Source organism: Mastigoproctus giganteus, chromosome 10 (genome assembly GCF_048544385.1).
Source record: "Mastigoproctus giganteus isolate SK-2022 chromosome 10, ASM4854438v1, whole genome shotgun sequence".
NCBI classification, from domain to species: domain Eukaryota; kingdom Metazoa; phylum Arthropoda; class Arachnida; order Uropygi; family Thelyphonidae; genus Mastigoproctus; species Mastigoproctus giganteus.
In genome coordinates, this window is record NC_143584.1 from 76861068 (window position 1) to 76887018 (window position 25951).

At 38.8% G+C, this 25951-nt stretch overlaps 1 protein-coding gene across 1 annotated transcript in view; it reads left to right on the forward strand.

Annotated features, from left to right (window-relative positions):
* LOC150079100 (retroviral integration site protein Fli-1 homolog) overlaps positions 1 to 25951 on the forward strand; it is a 170446-nt gene that overhangs the window by 19588 nt on the left and 124907 nt on the right. The gene's annotated exons all lie outside the window — the stretch shown is intronic.

A 25951-nucleotide genomic window follows, 5' to 3' on the forward strand; every position in this document is an offset into this window, starting at 1 on the left:
TATTATTTGGATTGACTTCCACCCTATTGAAGTCACAAGCCCACCCCAACCCTTGCAATTCACAGAAAATTCTAGATTGTAGGGTGTGTAAAGCGTAACATTAAAGACACATTTTTTACAAAAAATTTACAAACCTTTAATGAACATTATATACAACATTTACATAATAAGCAAACTATATACGGTATATGCATATCAATTTCTATATATATAAACCATACTACAGTCCAATTCACTCTCTCTCTCCCTCAGGACTAATGCCCGTTACAAATTATCCACTTTACTTTGTATCAATTGCATTCTACATATTATGAATCCTCAATGAATATTCAGTCATTCTCGCCTGTTACTATTTGTTATCGCTTACATCAGTAATACCCGTTACAACTCTTATTATTTTGTTAATCTCTTAGCTTTTAACACGTGAAATGTATTAAAACTGGTATCCTCTTACATCAGTAATATCCACTACAGATTACTCATTCTACCTTAGTTACTCCTTTTATTCAAGAGGATTCTGAATAAATAAAATTTCTTTCTCTACAAACCGTATCTGTCAAGTTACCATTTTTCGACACCTTCTCTAAATTAATGATACATGTTAACATATCCTCGACTTACTACCCCTATGATTATATTTCTTTATTAATCTTTTATGATATTTCTGCCCTTTTATTACCCCTGTACCACCCTTACGTTATTTCATAATCATTAACATTCATAACGATTTATCTCAACCTTAGTAATTAACTTGCCTATTTCAAATTGAATTTTCTTTAGAAAGAACTATCAATCAATTTCTTACAGAGTTTAGCTTATGAGTCCATGAGTTCGGGGTTCAATTAAAAAAAAAAAAAACAACAGACTTACGTTCCGAAATAGTCGCTACTTCCAATCCCCTTGCGTTCAGGCTTCCTTCGTAGCAGACAGGCTTAAATTCATTTCTTGGGCACTGATTTTTTTTTTTCCGTGGCGGACTGGCATTCTTTCTTTTCTTGGCTCACATATCTGCACAACTGGCCATTTCTCAATGGCCCGGACTCTAGACACAATTGTACGAGTGATCACTGCCTTCCGATGCCGGACAAGGTTTTCTTTCTTGCACGTTACCGTAACCTTAAACTTAACCACTGCCTTCATGGCCTATCACTGCCGGACAAGGCTTTCTTTCTCTTCTTGGCTCACATATCTGCACAACTTTCAATGCGCATGTTTCCCACTCTTCCATACTTCCAAAAAACAAAATCACTTTCAGTCCGCACTACCCCTTTCTCTCACCCATTTTCCCCTCTTTATCTTGCTACCATGATTAGTGAACTCCGACCACCAAAAAAAAAAAAAAAAAAAAAAAAAAATCTACTTCCACTTCAACCACCCAAACTCACGACCCTTACTGAACTTTTTTTCCCTCAAGATTGGAATACCTCCTCCTCCAAAGACTCGCAACCAATCCCCATACTCTGTTTAATTTTTCATTCCTTCCTATTTACTAAAACATCGGACCACAGTCGTATCCCTAGCGCACAAAGCAACCCTTCTCTAGAAATTTCTTGCTTTTTTTCACATAGCACTATGACCCTTTCATGTTTGCTGGTCACCACCAAAACACCCAGTTTCGTGTTCACACCTTCTCTGCTAAATATAACGAACTTACCCAAATATCAGTCACCCTGACGCCGTTTTCTTTTTATGCGAACTTCATTTCCTGTTTACTTCCTAATGGTGGCTTAGATCAAAAGGGACGCTTCATAATCCAGTTTCACGGTCTTATTGTTCTTGCCCTCAGCAAGCCTTTCTCGCCGGTTCACAAATGGCACCCCGTCTCTATTAGCTCTCTTATATTATTCGAAATTACTTGTTTCCATTTAGCCGCAATTTAACACATATGTCTATAACTTTCTCATCCCCAAATCCAGTGTTTCTTTCTTCAAACTTTAAACTTATTTACATTAAAACTAAATATCCAAACTTAATACTTACTATTTTTAAACTTAATGCTCCCTTCCTGGATTTATTTTAGCAAAACAAATATTTATATTTTATTTGTAAGATTTAGTTCTTACAATATGTAGTACACATAACGTCTTTCGCAGACCTTAACTGTAGGAAGCCTGTTTAATGAAAATGTGCCTTTCGTCAACATCATGGCCAATTTTCTATGAGAAATCACTGGTTTGTTACTGATACACAAATTCTCAATAATACTAATTACAATCTTACATTTTTATTCGATTTCTTTCAGTTTTCCATCATCAGAATCATCAGAACAGAGACCAAGAAGTTCGTCGATGACTGTTTCAATCCACAGGTCTCATAATGGAACCCTGTGGACACCACCAATCCATTTTATATTCTTTAGGAAATGCTCCTTTTAGACATTCACTAAACAACCCTAATAACATATTTGGTGGTTTCTGAAAAATTCACTTTGCTATGGCAGATTTCAGCAAGTTAGTTCCAGTGAGGGGAAATTCCCAAATTCATTCTAGATGCAGACTTTTCTAATTCTTTTATATTAAAACCTGGTTCCTGCACTCTAGAAACATAAGACGTAACATCTAATACCTATTTGCACATCATTCTCATTTTCTACATCATCAGTAGGTGATAAGAGAACGGAACCTCACCAGCTATTGATGATTGAGGCAATGAGATTCATCACCTCGAATGGATCATGAGGTGGCTTAATCGGATATCCAAATCTTTTCTCCAAAAAAACCCTGGAAACTATTCCTTGGTGCAAACTACCCATTGAGAAAAATCTTATCCGCCTCTCTAAAATCATTATTGGACAAACTGATGGACTTTCTGCACTGAAAACGTCATCAGACATACAGGATTTCCAGAAGCTTAGTACCATATGGTTGCATGGATGGATACTAAATAATAAATGCGAAATCCACAACCATGGTAGATTAACGAGGCTTTTCAAAACCCATTCAGTTGTATAACTCCCTCAAAATGAACCCCATAAAATTTGTGTGAGAGTTCCATCTAGTGCAATGGATACACTAACGACTTATCTGCCACATAAACCTCCAATATTGGATTGGGATTCTCGTATTAACTATTGGTCCCCGAATACAAGGAACTGAGCGCGTAGCTTAATACAGTGCATAAGCGACGAGATATATTACCTGTCCAAATAAGGAGGTCAGCCTATTAATCACTGAGCGAGCTACTTATCAAATGTAGTATACCAGCATAGTCTTGCTTTCCATTACAATGTACAAAAATCGTTAAAATGTAGGGTAGAATTGTTATATTAATAGCTTGCCAGAGGAAGCTAATTCAGAAGATCAGTTCTTTAACTAGCCTTGTGACGTCACATTCTACGAATATTACAGAAATTTGTTGGAAATCAGTTTAAAAACATTTTACGTCCTCTAATGAAGGGCAGTTGAACCTTGCGGTAATTGGTAGTTAGAAGTCTGTTGCCTTTAAGTAGTCCAGGGCTTTGTCGAACATAAATATGGAAAATCAAACTTTCTAAAACAAAGAGTAATTGAAAGAGAGTACTTGATGTGTTGTGGTGATACATTTATGAATATATTTAGATGTAATAAATGAAGCTAGAAATAATTATAATAAATGAAGTACAATTAAAAGCTATGAGAACTTTACTCCCTATTGAGTTGGGTACTGGATCCAAGTGGCGTTGAGGCGTTGGAACAACGTTGCGCCCTAATAATTACGCCTCGTCTTTAAGATGATTTTATGAAAGATAAGATTGGGGATCTCAGTGGAAGATACCATAATATTTGTATCGCTTGCAGAGAAATTGCGTTTTTTACCTTCTTAAGCAAAAACTGTCCCTTTACTTGTACGTGCCCATTATGTACTGATAATCTTTTGTGAATCGTTATCTTTTATTTAAAAAAAAAGGACATTTGGTCGCCATCTTTGCTTCACGTTTGCAAAGATAATCAGCGAAACGTAATAGCGTCGAATATTCACCTTTTTCTTTTATTCTCCGCTACTTTAGTTCCGTGACTTGCTTCCCAAACTTTCTCAAATATTGATGCAAAAGAATTGATTACATTTGCTGACTGCATTCACTGGTAATTACCGCAATGAACTAGCGTGTCGGCTTCCTTTCAGACGTACTTTCTACTTTGAACGGTTCTCGTGTGTAACCAAGGGGACAGCGTGACTCCGCCTATTTATCGATCTCCCAATCATCGTAGGTATCTGTCAGATACCACGCCTTTCGCAGGAAATGAAAAGGAAATGTGACCAATCAGCTTCAAACACTAGTAGTAGTCTTTTGGTTATTAACGCGCGACTTGCAGTTGGAGTGCGTGCATCATTGTTGGGCACGTGATACTTAAAAGCAACCCGGTCACGCACATGTGGCTCGAATCGTAACAGAACGGTTTCCCTACAAGAAAACTAACATTGAAAGTACTGATATCGACAAAACTTGGGAAAGTGGTACAAATTTCCTTCTGATATGGAACTGCAGATAAAATAACGACAACTTTCTGTCGGCCTGTTCGGATATGTCATTCCATTAGTGTAGTTGTTTGGAGAAGCTTATTGGAAAAATACTTCCTTTCACTTAACAATCGATATGCTAATGACCGTAAAGGAAAGCGAGATTGAGGAAAGTGGCAGCATTTGATGACACGTGTGGGATCGTTATCGTATTGATGATGCTCGTGATACATTCGCTTTCTCGCTGTTAAACTACTCATTTAAATTTCTTCGTTTGAAGTGAAAAACTTCCAGATTTCGAGATAGCCGCTTTCCTCTAACACTCACCGTTTCATTTCCTAACGAGAAAAAGAAAAATAGCAAATAAGAACCGCGATTTTTTTCATGGATATCTCTTCGCGTGTTTAAATTAGTCTTGCGCTACAGGATAATATAGCGCAGTATTTTATAATTTGACACGATTTTATGTCATTTAAATAAAGTTTTTAAGTATAGCTTGAACTTGTAGACTTAAATGTGCAAGCTGAGCCGTACGTTGAAAGGATCAATACACAATGGAGCAATCTGATCTTTGATTAGTAGGTCAATCTCCTAACCATTCTGTATTCTCGGCATTGTTGCCTTCTGAATTTTCTCTAAATATGGATATTTATGGAAAACAATCTTATATTCTATATTTTTCAGAGTGTATCTGGATTCATCTTGATCGTGAGTGAAGGAACCAACCGATGTACAAATCGAAATATAAATAAATTAATTTTCTGTTTATACTCCAGGTCAACCACATAAGATCAAAGGAGTTAACAAGATAGAAGGAATACAACAACCTCACCGCATTAAATAATCATTGGGTTTGACCACGGTCACTCAAACTCACATATTGACTGTGGCTACTCTACCCTACCAAAAGGAGTAGAACACCCCACCCATTGTAGTGAATGTAGAGAGAGGAGAAGCAAGCAGAATGAGTGTTTTATGGAATTTCAAGGACGCTTAATCGTCGCATTAAAAATGGCAAGTCCCGGAAAGAAGCTTTGAAAGTAAACTTAGCAATGTCTTTTGGAAACGTTATGTGAAAGTTCCATATTTCAACAGGAATGACCGTAAGTACATTTACTCTCCGTAGAGGGCTACACAGCATTGATTTTCATGGCACAGCTGCCGCTCACAAACCCTACGTCACATTAACGAACGCTGCATGTAGTTTGCAGTGGTGTCCATCGTTCTCGTACGATGAAACGTGTATTGAGTGGTTATTTGTTGAATTATTAAAATCTTTAGTTCACAAGGTCGAGTGTGGATGTCGGGAATGACTGGGAAATGTAATATAGTGTAGAATATTGTGCAATAGGGAGGGAGGAATTGTGGTATGGACTACTCGTGGTTCAGACTATGACCATAGGCTATAGTGACAAAACCATCCATGCCTACAATATTGGACAATTCTGTGGTGCCCACACTGATAGTTCTATGGGAATAGTCTCCATGTTCTAGCACAATTCTGCGTCACACTGCGAGCATCGTTAAAACATGAAGTCCAATCTATAGTCGTCCAGACCTGAATCCGATCGAACACCTTTGAAATGAACTGAAATGCCTGATTAGAGCGTTGGAGGAATGGACACAAATTCCTAATGTCAGCTACAAGAAACTTGTCTAAAGTGTTCTGCGACTGGACCAATGCTGTCATTAGGCCAAAGCTAGCCTACACATTAATTTCTTCATTAAAATTTCGTTATTTTCCAAATTTGTCCGAATCCTTTTTTGAGGGCAGTGCATATTCATATTGAATGCTAACTTTTCAGATCCATTGTTTAAAATCAGCCGTGGAAATATTCTGGCTTGAATTTTAACTTCCTCACTCGCAGCCACGCACGCTAACCACGAGGACCGGAGGCCAGCCTTTATAAAAGGCTTCAGGGTTTTCTTGAATAATCAATGAATGACAAACAATGAATTCTTGGGTGGATACGATGTAAAATAAAGGACACTAAGCTACTGCGTGTTGCTATTAAGTTGTGTTAATGAAAATTTTACGAAGTTAATTGAAAACACCTCAATACATACACTTGGAACTTTCGCAGAGTTTCAAGAAGCCACTATAGTTTCAAGAAGCCACTATTTCTGGTCATAAGATTCAGAAGAATAGTTCCTTTTACCTTCAAAGAAACGAAATACAGAATGTACCATTCGTACATAGCTACAACAGAAACACTTGTACATCAACTGCTTAAAGTGACGTCAGAAAAGGAACAGCGCATGCATGATGATGATTTCGGAAAAAACGAAATACAGTAGTAATTTTTTTCATGTAGTAAAACTTACTGCAATTCGATGCGAATAATATTTCTTAATTATAGAAGAAATTTCGTTGTGTGGCCTGGTGCGAATTTTTTTACAGCTGAGTTTTAATTTTATCGCGTCTTGGGTGCTCGATTGAACCTCAAGTTTTATTCGTTATTAAAATACTAAATAAAAACATAAAAATGTGAATGGAAATTGGCAAAAATAGCGGTGGTCAAGTTGCAAATACTGAGAACGCTGGCAGTGGTCCAAAAATTCAGGAGCTCGACCTTAAAGTTCCGCCTGCCTCTAACCAAAGTCCTTTTCCATACAGCATGAGGGAACAGCGAAGGTGCCATTGGGTTCCGGATAAAAACTTTCCAATTCATTTCATAAATATACCTGGTGTCAGTTCCATTCTGAATGATGTCCTGCATTTCCTTCTGTCAAAGACCACTTAATTCTTATTGACGAATCATCTTAATTATTATTAAGCCTATTACCATCCCTTTATTGATCAACCATCCCTGTGCACAAACTTATCTAGGAGAGTGGTGCCCTTCAATGCATCAATACTTAAAAATAATGAATGATCAATTATCATTTTGCATATAGTTGACTCAAAAATAAAATCATCTTTTGTACAGTCTTTTCAGACTGTACAAAAGATGATTTTATTCTTATAAATGTAATGTGATGTAAATTTGAGCGTTTACATTTAAGGTTTGTTGAACAACAGATGTGGTAGTGTTGCTTCAACCATCACTCATCCCAGTTATCCTAATTATTCGCTCTATAAATCCTTTAAAGGTACTTTGAGAATATCTAGTTATCCCTTAAAAAGGTGATGTATTCCTCGCTTCTTGTTATTGTCCCATTATGCTTTTCTCAGTAACGGAGAAACCAGTCAACTGCCAATTCTTAACACTATCTTGAAACTTTCCATCTGATCGATGATAGTCACCAGTGGGTCTACAGTAACTATTGATCCACTGGTGATACCTTGGCTTGCGTTACTCATCTTTGGACAAATTCGATAGTAAAATTCCGTAAAACTGAAGCAGTTGCACTTAACATTTCCAATCCCTTCGGATCGTGTTAGGATATAAAGGTTCTAAACAAGCCTCCATCTTAGGGTATGCGTTCTTCCTTCTGCAAACGGGTAGCCATATTTCTCTCCGACAGGCGGTAGGGGTGTGTATTAAGCGCCAAAGACATAATCAGTATTATTTCTGTAATTCGTATATTCTTGGGCTCAATTTTCTGTTTGCTAAACGAACAATCCGAATTTCTTGAGGAGAAAAAAAACAACAACTCCAAACCCTAGTCTGAGATTGACTAACTCACCCATGTTGAGAAAGAGGTTAATAAAAAAGTAAATCCTAGGGTAACTGACCCGATTTGAACTGAGGTCTGTCCAACCGGTGTGCGAGGACGATGATTTTAACCACGGTGCTATCCGCGAGGGGTCACTCAAGCGGCTTACCGAAGTAATGGTAGATGACGCTCTCTGTCTCCAATTTCTCTACTAATGCTGGTGTTTCCTAAACTTGATCAGACTCACATAAAATTTATGGAACGAGTTCCTTTTTCCTCTAAATGCCCTCCTCCACTGACTGGAAATCGTATCCATAGTTTTGCCGATGACTACATGTTCCATCCGGTTTGAGGAACCCCATCCGCAGAAACGGCTTCAACTTCTCGAATATACCATTGACAGTCCTCTGAACTTTTTTTTTTTTTTTTTTTTATGTAAACCCCAAACACGAGAGGTATTAGAACCTATAGTACTTAGTACCGTGCTTGGGTTGGAGGTTGAGAAGACGAAAGAAGATATTTGTTGACATTAAACTTGAACTTCTGTAGACTGTAATTTTCAGGAAATACGTATGAAGGAAGGTTGTTCCAGAAAACGGCAGTTGAATGAATAAACGAGAAAGATGAAAAGTTGGTTCTGTGAGTTTGAAGTTGGACAGTAAATGGACAGTTCGCTGGTGGGTGCATGTGTTCAGACTGTTTTGAAGGAGAGAGCGGGAATTATAGAAGCCAATTCAGAAGAACAGTGCCCATGGAAGTATCTGTAGAAGAGGCATACAGCAGAAACAGTACGTCTATGAGACAACTAGTGGAGAGACTCTGTTAGAGATGAATCATTAATTAACCTAACTGCTCTCTTCTGAATGAAATCAAGAAGCCTGAGACAAATTTTGGGGGCACCGCCCCAGATTTGGGAACAATATTCCATTTGTAGAGAGGATTTGTGATTTGTACACAGTGAACAGCTGTTTCTAGGAAAAGTAACGTCGAGAGCGAAAGAGAAAACCAAGTTTTTTAGATGCAGAGGAAGCAATATTTGTAATGTGCTTGTGCCAAAAGAGATTAGAAGTCAGGGTAATCCCCAAAAGAGATATATCATCTGACCTAGAAATCGAAGTGTCACCAACGATAAGCATAGGAGAAGAAGAATACTTTTTGCGAGATATAAGACAAGACTGAGTTTTACAAGGATTGAAATCAACTAAGTTGTCTTTGCCCCACTGGAGAATTACCTGAAGTTCGGCATTTAAGGAATTGGTAGCAGATTTTCGAGAAGTTGAAGCTGATTGAGCAGGACAAGGTTTCTCAAAATGGAAAGTGGAATGCAATGTGCTATCATCGGCAAAACTATGGATAGGATTTCCTGTCAATGGAAGGAGGTCATTAATATACAAGAGGAAAAGAGTGGTGGAAAGAACTGAACCTCGGGGAACACCAGCATTAGTGGAGAAGTTAGAAGATAGAGAGCCATCTAACATCATCCTCAGTGAACGACCAGAGAGAAAACTGGATAACCAATTACAGAAAACAGTTGGCAAACCATAAGATGGAAGCCTTTTTAGAAGACCTTTGTGCCAAACACGATCGAAAACCTTTGAGATGTCAAGAGCAACTGCTTGTGTTTCACCGAGCTTTTCCATTGAATTTGTCCATAAATGGGTAACATAAGCCAGAATATCACCAGTGGATCGACACTGACGGAATCCATACTGGCGATCGTTGATCAGACGGTTTCTACGTAGTTTAAGAGTTGGCGGTTAATTGATTTCTCCATTACTTTAGAAAGAGTAGAAGTAATTGCAATGGGATGATAATTGGATGGGAGGGATTTGTTACCCTTTTTAGGAACTGGCTGGATATCAGCAAATTTAAAAGCAGAAGGAAAAACACCTTTGGAATAAGAAAGTGGAAAAAGGTGGCAAAGAACAGGAGTAAGTTCGGGTTTTGAGAACAAGTGGAGAAATACCATCAGAACCTGGAGCTTTCTTAGCATCAAGATTCGTCAAAATCCTTCTGACATCCTTTTGACGGAAGACCACATTGATTGACCACATTCCCAACACGTTCCAATCATTGGAGGCATTGATTGGAGCGTGTTGGGAATGGTGGGAGGTGTTTTACCAAGATCATTAATATACGAGTTGGAAGAAAAATGGGATGCTAGTAGGTCAGCTTTATCCTTGGCTGAAGTGACAAAGAACCATATGGTTTTGACAGAGGTGGGCAAAAGTTGCGGCCAATAGCTTTGGCAAGAGACCCGAATGCTCGGCTACCATTAGGGCAAGAAGCAAGTTTTCTATTTTTAGCCTGTTCAAAATCTAGTTTGGACTGATTAATGCTTTACAATTGTTGCGAGCTTTGGTGTAGGTAGAAAATGAAACTGAAGAATTGGAAACAAGCCAATTACGATATGCAACGTTCTTCTTTTGAACAGCCTTAACACATTTATAGGAAAACCAAGGTTTAGATAAAGAACGAAATTTTAAAGTGGAGTGTGGAATAAAGGATTCCATTCCTACAAGAATAATTTCACTGACACGAACTGAGCAAACGTTGACATCAGAAGTTTTGAAACAGTATTCCGACCAAATAATAGAAGAAAAGAAGTCTCGCAGGTCATCCCATTTTGCATTCTTGTAATGCCAAACAACACGAGGTTGGGAATAGCCATGTGATAAAGGCTCCATTGGAGAAGAGACAATCACCAAGTTGTGATCTGAAGTGCCTAAAGGACCTGTCACTTCGACCGTATACTTAGAAGGGTTGTTGGCTGTATGATTAGGATTGTCCGGTATTCTTGTAGGTAAATGAACAGTCTGTGCTAGGTCATTAGTAATTGCAAAAACCTCAGCATCTCGACCAGCTGGGTCGGTGTGACTAGAAAACGGAAGCCAGCTGGAGTTGTGAACATTAAAATCACCAAGGAAAATTACCTACTGTTAGGAAAGTTGGACTGGAAAAAGTCAAGTTGCAAAGAGAGGAAGTCAAAGAGCTCCAAGTGATTAGTGGAGTTTGGAGAACGGTAGAGACAGCAGATGAATTTGACAGAATGAGGTAGAGAGATTGTAAGCCAGAGAAGGTCGAAAAAAGGAGATTCCAAATTACCAAGTCTCTGACAGGGAATATCAGAACGGACATGTGCACAAGTATCATCTTCGAGGCGAAAGGAATCATACAGCGATTCATTTGGGCAAGTGAGATGAGCAGTAATTGACTCAACCGATAACTGAAATTCTGGCAGAAAAAGTAAATGAGGTTTGGCAGACTGCAAGTGGAAATGGACATCGTTGAGATTAGAATTGAGACCACGTATATTTGTGAAATGCACTAGGAAGTGTTTGGGAGGTTGAGATCTTTTCACAGATAAGCTTGCTCTATTAGTTTGACAATTCATGGTGTATTCAATAGTAAGAAAAAGTGGGGGAACATGCTGTACGAAGTAATTAAATGTTTGGATATGGCGTACACATAAGGATATACTCAGATCCGGAAGCCTCCTAAAGAGTTACTAATAGGTTCGGTCCGGTGTAACTAGCGGCTGGCCTGCGAACTCCGTTTTAGAGCTGTACCCTCGAAATGTAAGGAAGATTGTATCTCTCCATAATGTCCATCACAACCTGAAAAGTCACCAGTCATACTGCATGATGGAAGAGATGGGGAAGTGTTGACCGGAACTTAGCTCTGTAGACTAAATATAGGTTCCACCACTTCAGCCTGAACTTCGATAATTTTATAGTGAATTCTCTGAATACCAAGTAATTTTACAATTACTGCATAACTAAAGAAAGGGAGACAAGACGAATGGCATAATACGAATTTAGACAGGAAAGTAGAAATTCTTCGAAATATATTACGAGAGTCTTCCAGAGTTTCGACAAGATGAGTTGTGCATTATGAACAACCTGTTCCATTGTGAAACCAAGACGAAACAGAGAAAAAAAGGAGCAGGTTGCCAGATGATAGTTCCAACGGTTTCGTAGGCTAAGAATTCTGGAAGAGGCTTCTTGGTATAAAAGTAAATAGGGTCACATTAGGAAGCAATATAACGGACTAACAGTTAAAAGTAAAAACAAAAAGCAGCAAGATTTTGTACAAAAGAAGGGGCAGACAACCCAGTGAATTATGTTATAAGATTATCATGGATATGGCGAAGTAGGCTATCCAGTAATTCATATTCAAGGAGAGGAAACTATTGATTGGCATGACAAAATAAAAAGACATTGAAGATTTTTTTCCTGGAGATTCTTGAAGAATTAGGAGATTATCATACTAAAGTAACGACAGAGAATGAGGAATATATCAGGAGTGAAAGAAATACAGAGTTTATGCATGAACTAAATGATGCAAATGCGATGAAAGTCAATAAAGCCCCGGGAATGGATATGGTTGAAGTGGAGAAGAAGTTGAAGAAGAGATACCGAAAGTTTTTTAGGATAAGACCGAAAGTTTTGAGGTCGCTTTCCTGATATTTTGAAACGTACTGTGCCAAAGATTTTTAAGAAAGATGCTGGTTGAGCTGCAAATGATATTATATTGGTTCGTACAGACTAATTGCTATCAATTATATGATCGTTTAGAATTAAAAGTTGATGGAAAAGTACTATGACCAAGTATTGATGTTTGAAATGCAATTTGGTTTTGTACCCGTCAGATCAACAGAAGATGCCCTAGTAGGTTAAAGCAGACAGTAGATGAAGCCAATTCTCCTTGCGTTATGATTTATGGTTTATTAATTGCAAGTCAGCTTTCGATACTTTGTAGTAGCCTGGGGTTTTGAGGCGATTGCGAATAATGCACAGTTCTACGAATGTGTGCAATGTTGTGAATGATTGCTCTTCGAAGAGAACAGTCATAGTTCGGACAAGGTTTGCACAGATTGAGAGAATTGTGTAAAAAGGATATCTTCGGGGATCAATTTTCACTCTATTTTTTTATATTTTGTTGCGCAAGTTGTTGTGGGCCTTGTCTAGCCTAACAAAAGCTATTGCCGCATATCGATGATTAATTGATATTTGTTAAACAAAGTCAAAAAGTATCTTCAATAGTGTTCGGGAGTGAACACGAAAAAAATAAGTTGGATATCTTGACACCCAAGTCCAAATGTACATTGATCAAAGGTAGGCTGAGTGAAAGAAGATACCCCGGGATTAAGGGATCACATTGGCATATTCTAGAGAGGGTGAAATATTTATGGGTCGTTATCGATAATAGACTGATAATTTCTCGATCATGTGAAGCTCGCATGATCGAGGAATCCTTTCCTGAATCATGTGTGATTCCTGCGAACTAAAGTACAGAATATTTTTATGTAAATACGAAGTATTCTGCGCGAGAGTTACGGAATAAAAGGGGAGCATTTAAATGTGTTGAATGAATGTTTATTTGTTCCCATTATAAGTTACGCGGCAGGAGCATGGGGACACAGATTTGGAGTTTCAATCAGAAGGGAGTTGTTAGAGGCATAAAGACTAGCCCTATTAAGCATTGCTACGAATAGAAATTTGCAAGTTTTATCCAGAATGATTCCAGCAGATTTGTTAATTGCTAAGAGGATTCTTGAAATGCTGTAAGGAAAGGAATCTTAAGAACTCTAATGGGAATAGAAGTTATGGTATTTGTTATTCTTCCAATGCGAGGGCGATAAAAAAACAATGGTCTCAAGGGCTTAAAAGCCTTCATAGTCAAGTGATCTCATATGAAACACTGAGTTCGTCTTCAAAATACAGTTTGGCAGTTGTGTGGGACCACAGGTGGCGCCTTACCCTAAACACTATGCTCAACATCCCGTATGATGTTACTATCTTGTTGAATTTCTGTTAATTTTAATAGTGATTATCCTCTTGTTTTCAGAAAAGATCATCTTACAATGATCTTTTCTGAAGTGCCATTAAACATTGTCTGTTCCATATTGATTGATGAAGAAGGCATCCATTTTTAGGCGCGTTAGCATACACGCGTGTCTTCACCACATCCTTCCGTTTGTCTGTCCTCATGTAACTCGACTCCCAATGGATGGATTTCCATGAAATTTTATATTTGGGTCTTTTAGAAAGATTTGTCTAGACTTCTTAAATGAAATTAAAATCGGACCGATAGAAATACAATTATCATCTTTTTTCGTAAATAAGTAAATACACACACACTGTATATATGTAATTTTTAAAATATATATATATAATTTGTAAAAAAACATCTACAAGTGATTTGTATTTAGAATATTTCAATTTATTGCGGGTTGAACCTGTTTGCTATTGTTTTCGAAGTCCTTTCATGTTTTAAATGATAAATAAGCAGGTTTATTATTATTATAATTTATCGAGGTTGTATAAGAGTTTCCATTGAAGTTGTACTTGTAGAAGGGGATTAATCAATTTCAATATCAATTGGTTAATTACTCGCGCAGCTCTTGAAAAGCAATCTTCTACTGTATTTTGGAATAAAGATATTATTTTGACATCCTATCGTTTAAAGCGTTTTAAATTTTATTGCTAGGACATCTTATACGCATTGTCCCAGTTAGCGTACATTCTGGTGATGAACTTTTAAATGGTATTCGTAAATCGGGAGATTACAGGACTGCTTTAGCATTGGTGACCAGCTGGGAAATTAAAACGTGTAGTTTCTTGGGTAGCTCACAGTGAATGGTGAATGTGTCGAATGGTCTGTCTTTATTCCTAAATTGCACTTCAATGTTGTATTACTTGGTAGACGGGTTCACCCAAAGCTTGATTTCAAGTACGTGGACCCAATTGTAACGTAACAATTGGGTCCACGCTGTTTTGGAGTCGGACTCCAAAACACGCGATCTAATTATGATGACAATGAAATGATTGAAAGATTTTTGACTGCTCCGTTGTTTAATTTCGCTGGGGATAAGCAATAATCTGTAATGCAATCTCGCTAATGAGGGAACAAAGTACAGAACAACAGGGACATTGGACAATTGACGTTAACGAATAAAATAGCAAAAGCCCGACAGAATCCCCCGCCTTTGAACTCGTTCTTTGCAACGAAGTGTTCAAAAAGGCCTTGCCGAGCCAGTGACTCACGTGCACCACACCCGCACCGTATCAAAAGGTATCATAACCAGCACTCAACGCGCACGTACACACACCACCAGACAACTTCATTTAATCCCGCAACCCCCTGCCGATCAACATATGTCAGGATCATTTCGTCCGCATGACTTTTGACGAGCCGGAGCGTTTCCGATCTAGAAGAAGGGTCCGTCAACTTTAGAGCACGCGTGACCTCACAGTGGGATACTCTGGAAGGTCGTGAAAGACACGCGGGATAGTTCTTTCCCCCCTTCTCCTCTCTCTCTAGGCTTCTCCCCCCCCTCTCTCTCTGGGGCTCGCGAAAGCCATCGGACGCGCCGAGTTCCATGGACCAGAACATCAGCCATGTAGCGTTAAGTGGAACACAAAAGACCACAAGTCAGCTCTTCTGGTAGAGTCATCCCTCCCACCCCCTCTGCCTTCATCGTTCCCTCTCCTTCCCCCAATTGTTTAACCATTTCTCTGCCAGATCCCATCCTCACAGTGTACACAGAGATTAGGGAAGACGCTGCTGGTTCACGGAGCTCACATTTCGGGGAATGTGAGCGGTCGGTGATTAAAAGTTTCGGGCATAGTAGCGATGATTGCGGCAATTAGGCTGCGATGCACAGCTCGTTACGCAAGCGTGCACGCGCACAATGACGAGCCCTCCTTTGATCGGCACTCATTCTCTAGATTCATCGTTATTCGCGTGGGAAAAAGGACAGTCGCTGGATGTTTTATTAGAATGCGATGAAGGAAGAACCTTCATTTTCTCGTTTTTCTACAGAACTGCAAGAACTAATACCTGTTTGGATAATACAAGCGCTCCTGTTGAACCTGTGATTTTACCTACCTTTATCGCGAAATAATACTGGACAGCCATCGCCTCTTCAATCGAGGGGGGGCAGGGATGGGGAGCAGAATGTAGCCATTATTATTAATGAGCAATGGGACAGACAACAATGGCATTGTGACGTATGGCACGCAACACTGTGTTCATGAAGCGTTAATCAAGAGTTACGTCTATGAATACATCTGTGACGTAACAATGTCAGAAAAAAAAAAAGACTAATTTATTTATGGAGCCAATAATGGAACTCACAAAGCATACGTCACTTACCAAAGGTCGAATAATTAGAAAATTGTAATAATTCTTATGAAAGCAAAACACCTCTTCGCTTCAGCTGATTTCCCTGCAAATTAATTAAAACTGATATTTTTATAAAGCTGCCTTCTGAACCAAGCAATGCAGATCTGAATACTCATGAGATTTATCCTTTGATTTTTGTTGTTAATTATTGAACCACATCGTTGATTTTACAGTTCGCACGCGATAGAATTTGAGCAATTGTTTCGAAACGTATAATATAAATCTCTGAGTAAATGCGTAAGCTATGTTTTTCAGCAGGAACATTCTTTAGTTTCCTTTAGCACTTTGTTATTACGTTTTTCACATTTCCTATCCTGTATATTTTTCCCAATGTTATTAGCATTACTTTTCTCTTTCATTTTAATGTGTTCTTCCGCTTCCATCTTTATAACACCTATAATTTGGGCATTAACCTTTTCATTTTATTGGTCATTTTTAAGAATGAAATAAATAATTCAGTAGATGACGATTGTGGAAGATTTTTTTTCTCACTACGTAGATATTTAAAGAACATTTCACTCCGTTATTTGATAAAATATTAATCCGACAGATGACAGAAAAATGCCGCTTTAGCTTTTTTTATACTGATAATGTGCACTATTGACAATAAAATAAATCCTCCATTTTCGAGTATTGTTTAAATACACTGCTCAACAAAATTAGCAGAACAAAATGTTTTTTCATGAACATTTTATTGTAATCAGTGTCGACTAAGGCGAATATTTGATATAATAAGCATGCTGGCATGCAAATCCGATTATCCAACAGAAATCGATTTATCCCTTAGCCATTATGCAAATTATTCATGACAATAAAAACACGAGTTGCGACCACATCACTCATTTCCGTTTTTTGGCTTGCTCAGTGGCTTTCTCCAGTACTCGGGATCGTCGTTTAGATGATTCTTTGAGATCGCAGGCCGCTGGACGGCTTGAAGCAGGGTAGTAGCAGGCGGAGGTGGCAAGTTGGGTTAATGTATAACGCAATGTTGCCTCTGCACTATGGAAGCAGCTTCAGGAAACAGGAACCATTACATGAAGGACAAGCTAAGGTCGCCCGAGGGCTGCGTCAAACCAGAACAGACCATTATTGTGTGGTTCGGTCTTGCTCTCAGAGCAAGACCAACGATGCCCTGTCATCAACTGTCTCTTGAGGTTGCTGTGGTCACGAGCCAAAACATTTCCAACCAGACTCTGCTAAGAAGGCTCAATTCAAGGAAGCCAGTGGTTTGTATCCCATTAACCCTAAACCAGAGCTGGTCGAAACTGGTGCCATGATCATGTGATTTGGAGCCCTGACAAATAGGGTACAGTTCTGTTCTTTGATGAGGATCGTTTTAGCCTACAAATCGATTTCATTTGGAGACAACGAGCAATGCGGTACCATCCCGCCAACCTCAGAGAAAGGGACACCTATAGTGGAGGCCGTGTTATCGTATGAAGCGGAATAATGATCAACTACCGAACCCCTTTTCATGTGTTTGATAGTGGTACCGTGACAGCGCAGAGATACCGAGAACAAATCCTAGAACCCTATTTGCAACTATGTGCAGTTGGCCCAGATTTTCTTTTTATTCACGACAGTGCCACTGCACATAGAGCTCAAGTGGTGGAGGAATACCTTGAAACTGAAGATATCCAACGATTGCCGTGGTCAGCACGATCGAACATGTGTGGGCGCTCTTGGGCGTTCATTGCATGCCGACAGCCAAATCCTCGGTCACTTGCTTAGCTGAGATCTGTGCTGGTGGAAGAATGGGATTTGTTGCCACAGAATCTTATAGACACCCTTATATGTCTATAAGATTGTTCACTGCTGTCAGGCCTGTTTAGCCGCCGGAGACAATCAAATGCCGTACTGATGTCATTTGACCATGTTTTTGAACATCTTGTATCGACTTCTGTAATGTGGCCTTTTAGGAAGTTCTTATACAGCCCCTATAAATGTCCCCTATACCTGTCGGAAGTTTCTCTTTGTCTCCTCAATTAATCGTTATTCTATGGTACACCACCACACCAAATTTTGTTCCGCTTCATCGCAATCTGCGCGAGTTACGCCACACTTGCTACGCGTTCTGTTAATTTTGTCGAGAAGTGTAATTTATTATTTTACTTTTCATACTGATAAAAACAGCACACGAGTTTTTTTATAGGCCAACTGTAACGATTAGTCAACTAATTAAGAAGTAGAGTTATCCAACTACAATAAGAACATACAGTACTCTTAATACAATAAGCAGCAAGTTTCCTGATGGGATAACTAACCCTCAGGGACTGCCACTGAGGAACAGACTTTTATGGACAAGTAAAAGTAATGATTACTTGCTCGTGGGGAAGAAAATTTTAAATTTATTTTACATCGGGAACTCCTTTTGTGTGCGAAGATGGAATTTGTGGAGATGAGAAGCTGCATATGAAGAGTATTTCTTGCCTATATGTGATTTATATGCGGCAATATGCTGGGAGAAGGAAGAATGGTGGCAATAAAGGAAAAAGAATAGCAAGAGTGAAGCGAAATACAGTCTCCACAACGAAATCCATTACTTTCTGTCTACTCCATCATTAGCTTGGCTGTTCCATTCTTCTGTGGGCGTGGCCATATTCTTAGTGTGACAGTGACGAGTAGACTGGACGTCAAGCTATACAACCCGTGAAACAAGATCGCGCGTGATTTCCACAACTCCATATTTTTCCCTTGACGCTTCAACAATAAAGGTAGAGAAGGGCAATACACCCTCGCGCTCAGTTGATCGCCTTTCTACGTCACACGACTATCAATAGGCAACTCTAAAAGGCTTGTTTTGTCATTCGTGCCATTCATAACGGGAACGTGTTTGAATTATTTGGTGTCCGTGTGATTTACGACTGGCTTATATCGTCTCTCAGGTTTCCCTTTATCACTTTGCAGTGTTCATGCGTTTGCACTGAAGCGTTTATTGAACTGTCACGTGTTACTCTTTTCAAACGAATGAAGTGAATGACTCCTGGAACCTCAGATCAAAAAACAGCTGCTAACTATAATGAACAGCTTCTGATCAATGTTGGTCTTCGGTTGCTTCTGCCAAGATATACAAGTCCTTCCATGGTAGTATAGTTCGCCCCTCGTCATCCGTTTGGAACCCACGACGGTAACACAGCGGTTATGATCGCTGGCCTTCCATATCGTGGGGAAAAAGTTGTGGGTTCTAAATCTTAGCAAAGTGGGAGGAAGTTTTATACTTTTTCACAGCGTGGCCGAGTTAGGCGGTGACAGATCTCACGGTGTTCCCAACGGGGTGCGGGCTTTTCATTCAGAAGGGCGAACAATCCGGCCACAGATTGCAAGCACCCGACCATGGAGAGATCTGATTCGAATATTTATTGAGATTATATGAATTCTTCTAGATGGCCGTAGTTGGCATATCTCAGGCAGAGGGGAAATCAGATTATCGCTGGCCATCCAAACTTGTATATTCATCAGCTAATACCGTTTAATTGGATAAAATTAAGTTTAATCAAACAGTGGTGTCTCGATTTACGAGATTGTCCCGTTGGTTCCAATTAATTTTCCGAGATCCGCTGCCTCGGACTTAGCACAAAAAGCTATCTTAGTTCTGCACAATGCTCCTGTTCATAGGGAACTTCTCACTCTGGTTTTAGCAAAATCAAGTATCTTCCAGATAATACTAACTCTCTGATTTAGGAAATGCTTTTATGCTACTGATGGTAGACCGCCCTCAAAGAATTCTGGAAATCTCGTAACACCAAAGATGCCATAAATAATGTTGCAAAAGCATGGGAGGATATGAGGACAATGTCTGGTATTGGCATGGAAAAATTTGTGGTACATAAGCTTGCTTTTTTGCATCACATGCCTCTACTACTACTTTAAAGCAAGATATCATGAATTCGCCAACCTGAACTCTTCAAATTCAGCTTAAACATGAAAAAATCGTGTAAGTTACAGTTCGTGCTCATGCATGCTATGCTTTTATTCAGATGAAGATGTAGGAACAATGTTTATCGAAGACCAGCTAGCTACCTCAACGGGTCTATCCTAAGTTGTATATTTGCCTTCCGTAGTGCTTATCCTAGATAAACATTACCTAGACTATGTGGTAGAGAGCTTTTGGCCGATAAGAACCTAACAACCAAGTTCATCTTTGTTTCGGCACGAAAACAGGACTCAACGAATGAACACGGACATGACAGCTACAAGCATCGCAAATGTTGGGGTTGGGGCTGCCCCATCCTGCTGGTTTGATATTGATGGTAGCTGCTTCATACGATGAATAATGAGAAGAAGCTCATGGATTCCTAGATGATGTTTCAGTATTAAGCGTAAAGGCGCTTTGAGTTGCAGAGAGCATCCGACACCGTATCCGCACCCCAAATTTCCATCCCAATAATCGATGATAGGTAGAGGAAACTACGTCTATACCTCTTATTATGGGTCCATTCTCCATGGAGCTCGAACATCTTTGGGTGGAACGCCTTCGGTTGAAAATGGAAGCGAAATTTATGGTTAAAAATGATCCGAGATTGTTATGCTACTGCGAAACAGATTAAGACAATATGTAGAGTGAATAATCTGTGTTTAGGTTCTTTTAAGCAAGTTTATCACACTATTGGACCTTGACTAATGCATTATACTTATCTCATTACATGCGCGTCACAAATTTGGTCATCGGCCCCTGAAAGCAGCATCAGGGTATTTTTCGGGCCTAGAATACCGGGTCTCCGCATAGCTAAGTATAATTGCAAACAAGATCTTTTCCATCTCAGAATATATCAATCTGGAGGACACACCTTAGAGATAATGTTAATCACGAGAAATACCTTTCATCCAAATTGTGCACCCTGACCAGTGCTGATAGGTTGCCACAACAGATTATCAGAATTATATCAATGACATAAATGAACTTTGATCCTACTGGTAAAGGCGATATTACACACCTGGAATTTAAAAAAAAAATTCTGCGTACAGGTTTGGAAATCTCATTTTCGGAAGGACATAAATCTATTGGGAAAGGTGCAGAAAAAAGGAACAAGATTAACTGGGGAAAAGGGAGACATAAAAGGATGTTTTTTCCAAAAAGACTGGGTATTCTGTTAATTGCGGTCTTTGGTAAAAACTAGGCATCCGTGTGGTGACCTAACTGAAGCGTATAAAAATTTAAAAAGGGTTAAATAAAATAAATGCTGATGGCATATTTGCTCTGTCTCAAAAAACCCCCACATATAATGGGACATAAATGAAAATTGAAGCAGTAGGTTGAAGAACAGATTTCCAGATCTGTATTCAGCCAGAGATTAAATGATTATATCAATGATGTCACAATGAACTTTCACCTGGTATTGAGAAAGTGGATAGATGGTTTGAAGAAGGAATAAGCAAATACAGTGGGCAAAATGGTGTTTTTTTTGCTGATAAATTTTCTGTTTATGTACTCCTAAACGACCATATAGGGTCAGAGGACTTCAGAAGACGTGCATGCTTTACTTCCTTGCATAATTTTTCCAGTAATAATGCCAATAACCCGTGTCGCAATGCGCAATCAGTATAACAGTGGTTTGTTTGAGGAGAACAACGTAGTGAACCTGCTAACCAGATATGAGGTGAACATTGCGTGTAAAGAATATTAATTAACAGAGATATGTTTGTTTCTCTTTCGTTGTTATATTCTGTATGAGACTGATTGCAATTGCCTCGCTAATACTCCACTTTCTGACTTAGGCCATAAGGATAACTGAATATACAATGAAATTGTCCTATGCGCCATATTTTACGTCTGTTTTCCCACGCAAACTCTACAGGTTTTTTCATCTAACCTCCTGGAAGATGGATGTTGTCTGGAGGCTAATTAAAAACCGCATGCTATTTATTCAAGGATGGATTCCTTCTTCTTGAATAAATATATGCGCTTTTTAATTGACTTATTTCATCTGAATTATTGCGGTTCAAAGGACGAAGTCTACTGAAAGGATTTTTTTTAAAAACGAAATGTGAACTCTTATAAAAAGTTAAAGATAAAAAATGCAAAGAATTCTTGTCGAAGAAATACGTTAACCCGACACGCGTCTTCGATGCAACATACATAAATGAAATGGTAACTCTGATACGAAGCATTTCCAAACTACCTCGTCTTTCCATTCTAAGTGAAATATCGGAATTAAACCAGAATGCATTTCTCAATCTCGCCAGTTAATTAGAACGAAATCATATCGACATAATATCCTTCAGAAAGATAACAGTGTCCTTGTGTTATTTATAGAACGAGCTTACGACACAGAGTAATCAATAACACGGCCAGCCAGTCATTAGATCGACTGCACATCCTTCATTCGTTTACTAAATTCTTTATAACGTTGCTTTCTAATACTAGATTAACTAAATCTACAGGGGATGTCTTCAAGTATTTTCAACCCTCTTTAGCAAGCAATCTCTTCAGAACAGTGCCCAACAAAAAAAAAAAAAAACGGAACAAGGCCGTCTTATTAATTTTTTTTAACTGCAGCCACCACCAGTTTGTTTTCTGCTTCTTCACCACAGTTTATTATAAAGGGGAGTGGGGCATAAGTGGTTTTTAAAACGATACACTTTCCGGACTGGTCCACACTGAACAATGTCCATTTATGATTGTCTCCTATCCTTCAGCCAGCTCCTATAAAACTTTCATGGGGAACAGTATCAAGAACTCGCCTTCACGAACTCGTGCTATGGATCCCTTAAAGATACTGTTCCTTTCGAGTTGGTCCCGTACGAATCCTCGAGGGACTTTTGCCTTGCCCCTTTATGGAGTCAACTGCCATGGTCTCTAGCTGCCCATCAATCTAGATGGATTGGGAAGACGTGCTTCTCTAGTTCGAGGATCATCCCGAAAAGTAATGAAGATCTTCATTTGAACTCATGTTCAACCTTTTTTGGTACAACGATTTTTTTTTTTTTCAGTAACTTTTCCAATGGACTCATCTAAATCGTGATAACTGATTTATTTTACAGTTATCTGACTCCGTGTCACTGTTTCCCCACGATTCGAATGGTCGCTTGAAAACTATGCTGCAAAGATTCAATTATTCTGCACGACCTTCTCCTGAGCTTTCCGTAATTTTTCCAATTCGATCAAATAAGGGAGTTATTTAATTCACTCTTCCTTTTTTTGGACAGGCGAAAGAGTAGAATTCATATTCAAACTTGCGAAGAGACAAACTGTCCTTAAGCAGACTATAGATACTCAAGAAAGATAATTAACACAGCCATGCCGGTTTTCCTAGCTTTCACGCGCTCAAGGACGGCGCAACTTCACAAAAAAAGTAATAAAAGCTGTTTCCAGGTGCGAAGAATTCAGCTGTGGCTGAAAACTGCTCTTGCCATGAAAAAGTGTCCACAAATGCTACAAATTATTTGTGCATGTTACCAAAACAATCCTAACTTCGCAAGAAGGAGTGGTTCTGACGAAGTGACGCGAATCAACGAATAAATCTGCCAGGAATCGCTTGACAAACGATTTATGGAGGATTCTTCTTATGAGAGCCGCTTTAAGGAGCGTAATAAAAGACACGAACATGATATACCAGTATCCTAATTAAGTCGTGTTCAGGCGCGTTAGCACATATGCACAATAAGCCTATTGTCTTCACAATGTCCGTCCGCATGTAACAACCCCACTTGCAGTGGACGAATTTTTATGAAATTTGGGCCTTTTGAAAATATTTGTCGAGCCATACCAAATTTCATTAAAATTCGACAATCTTGAAATTATTTTTATTATTATTATTTTTTTCCTTCTTCGTGTAACAATTTGGCTCCCATTAGATGGATTTTCATAATTGCGCCTTTCAGAAAGATTTGTCAAGCTTCTCCCCAGTTCCATTAAAATTGAACCAATAGAATCCAGAATTCATTATTAATCTATGCTTGCTTGGAACAAACAAAAGTTTCTAATCTATGTCTTCATTCGCTGGCTATCTCACTCACACTACAGTCTGTATTTTGCAGCCTACTTAAACTTATACGAAAGCAAAAGACAGACTAATCAAGCCATATAAATCAGAATTGCAATTATCAAAAACATACTACGTTACAGATTCTTCTTAATGGGTTAATATACACATGAGTGGAAAACGATGAACAGAACCAGATTGCTTTCAGTTATTATTAAAAACAAATTAACAATATTGTTGGTTATTGAAATTCTTTCTTATTAGACTGATGAATGTTTACTTTCTACTATTGCACGGAGGAGGAGTAAAATATTTATTAGCTCAAAAAAGAAGAGAAAAAAAAAAAAAAGGGAACCGATGCATCATCTGAGTTCATCTTTCAATAATGAATTAAGAATCAATTCGAATGTAATAAGTGTTATTTTCGTGCTTTTATTTTCCTGAAAATTTAAACACACACATGCTTATATTAATTGCTAATTATTGTTTTTAAATTTAATGTAATCTTTCACATATTTTTCGATATTCTAATTGCTTCCTTAACCACCGATATTCAACAGGTTTTTTAAACTTACGATAATTTACAATGTTTAGTTTTATACGAATGATTTTAGTGCAATCGTAGGACTGTTATCTTACTGGTTTTAAGAAAAAGAAAATATCTTCCGATTTGCGTAAATTTTTTCAGTTAACTGGATTTTTCCGTTAATCAAAAAGCATTTTCCCACCTGATGATACATCCACTGCTTGTTACTCGATGAGAAAGATCAGAGTTCAAAACACATGAATGGCTTATCGACTTTTATTATTTGTTAAGAAGTCTTCTCCACCTCCAACCAAAGTGAGATGGCCCTAAATGGGTTTTTCATCCCGAAAACTGTCCGTTGAGAACACATACAGTATATATTCATATACTGTATATGTATTATCCATTAATATCCGGATACCCCTCCATGGATGGGGAAACAGGTCCTACGCATGCAACACGTCACAGAACCTGGTATAAATATGCACACTGGACTTCGAACAGACTTCCAACGTGGAATGATAGTGGGATGCCACATAAGCAAGCGTTCTGTACGAGACATAGCAGTCACTCTGGGGATCCCTAGGTCAACGGTTAGTGAAATCACATGCAAACGGTAGAGGAATGGGACTGAATCTGCCAAAAAAAAAAAACGGCCTGGTAAACGGCCCGAAAACTAACAGAACGGGATAAAACAATTCTGCGAAGAACTGTGCGCCGAATCGTAATTTTTACATTGTCTCAAGTCACACAAACGCTTTGTGAGAGTATTGGGACTAATATCAGCACTAGTACAATACGAAGGACACTCCATGATACGGGTTACAATGGTAGTGCAGCTGTTCACAAGTCATCGATCACCTAAACAAATGCTAGACGTCGATTAACATGGTGTAAGGAACACGAATTCTGGGCTATAGAGCAGTGAAAACAGTCCTATGGACAGACGAGTCGAGGTTCTCACTCTACTAGTCTGATGACCGTTCCTGGGTGTGGCGAATGCCAGGAGAACAGATCCTTCTTGATTGTATCCTCCCCACAATGAAGTTTGATGGGGGCAGTGTCATAGTATGGGGCTACTTTTCATGGTTTGGCTTGGGCCCATTAGTTGTTATCGACAAAACCATGAATGCTGTGCAATACCAGGACAACCTGAACAACATTCTGGCAATACTTCGGGAAAGGCCTGTATCAGCAAGGCAATGCGCATGCCATACTGCTCGGGTCGTAACAGAGTAGTTTGAGGCCATGGGTGTGGAAAAGTTAGATTGGCCAG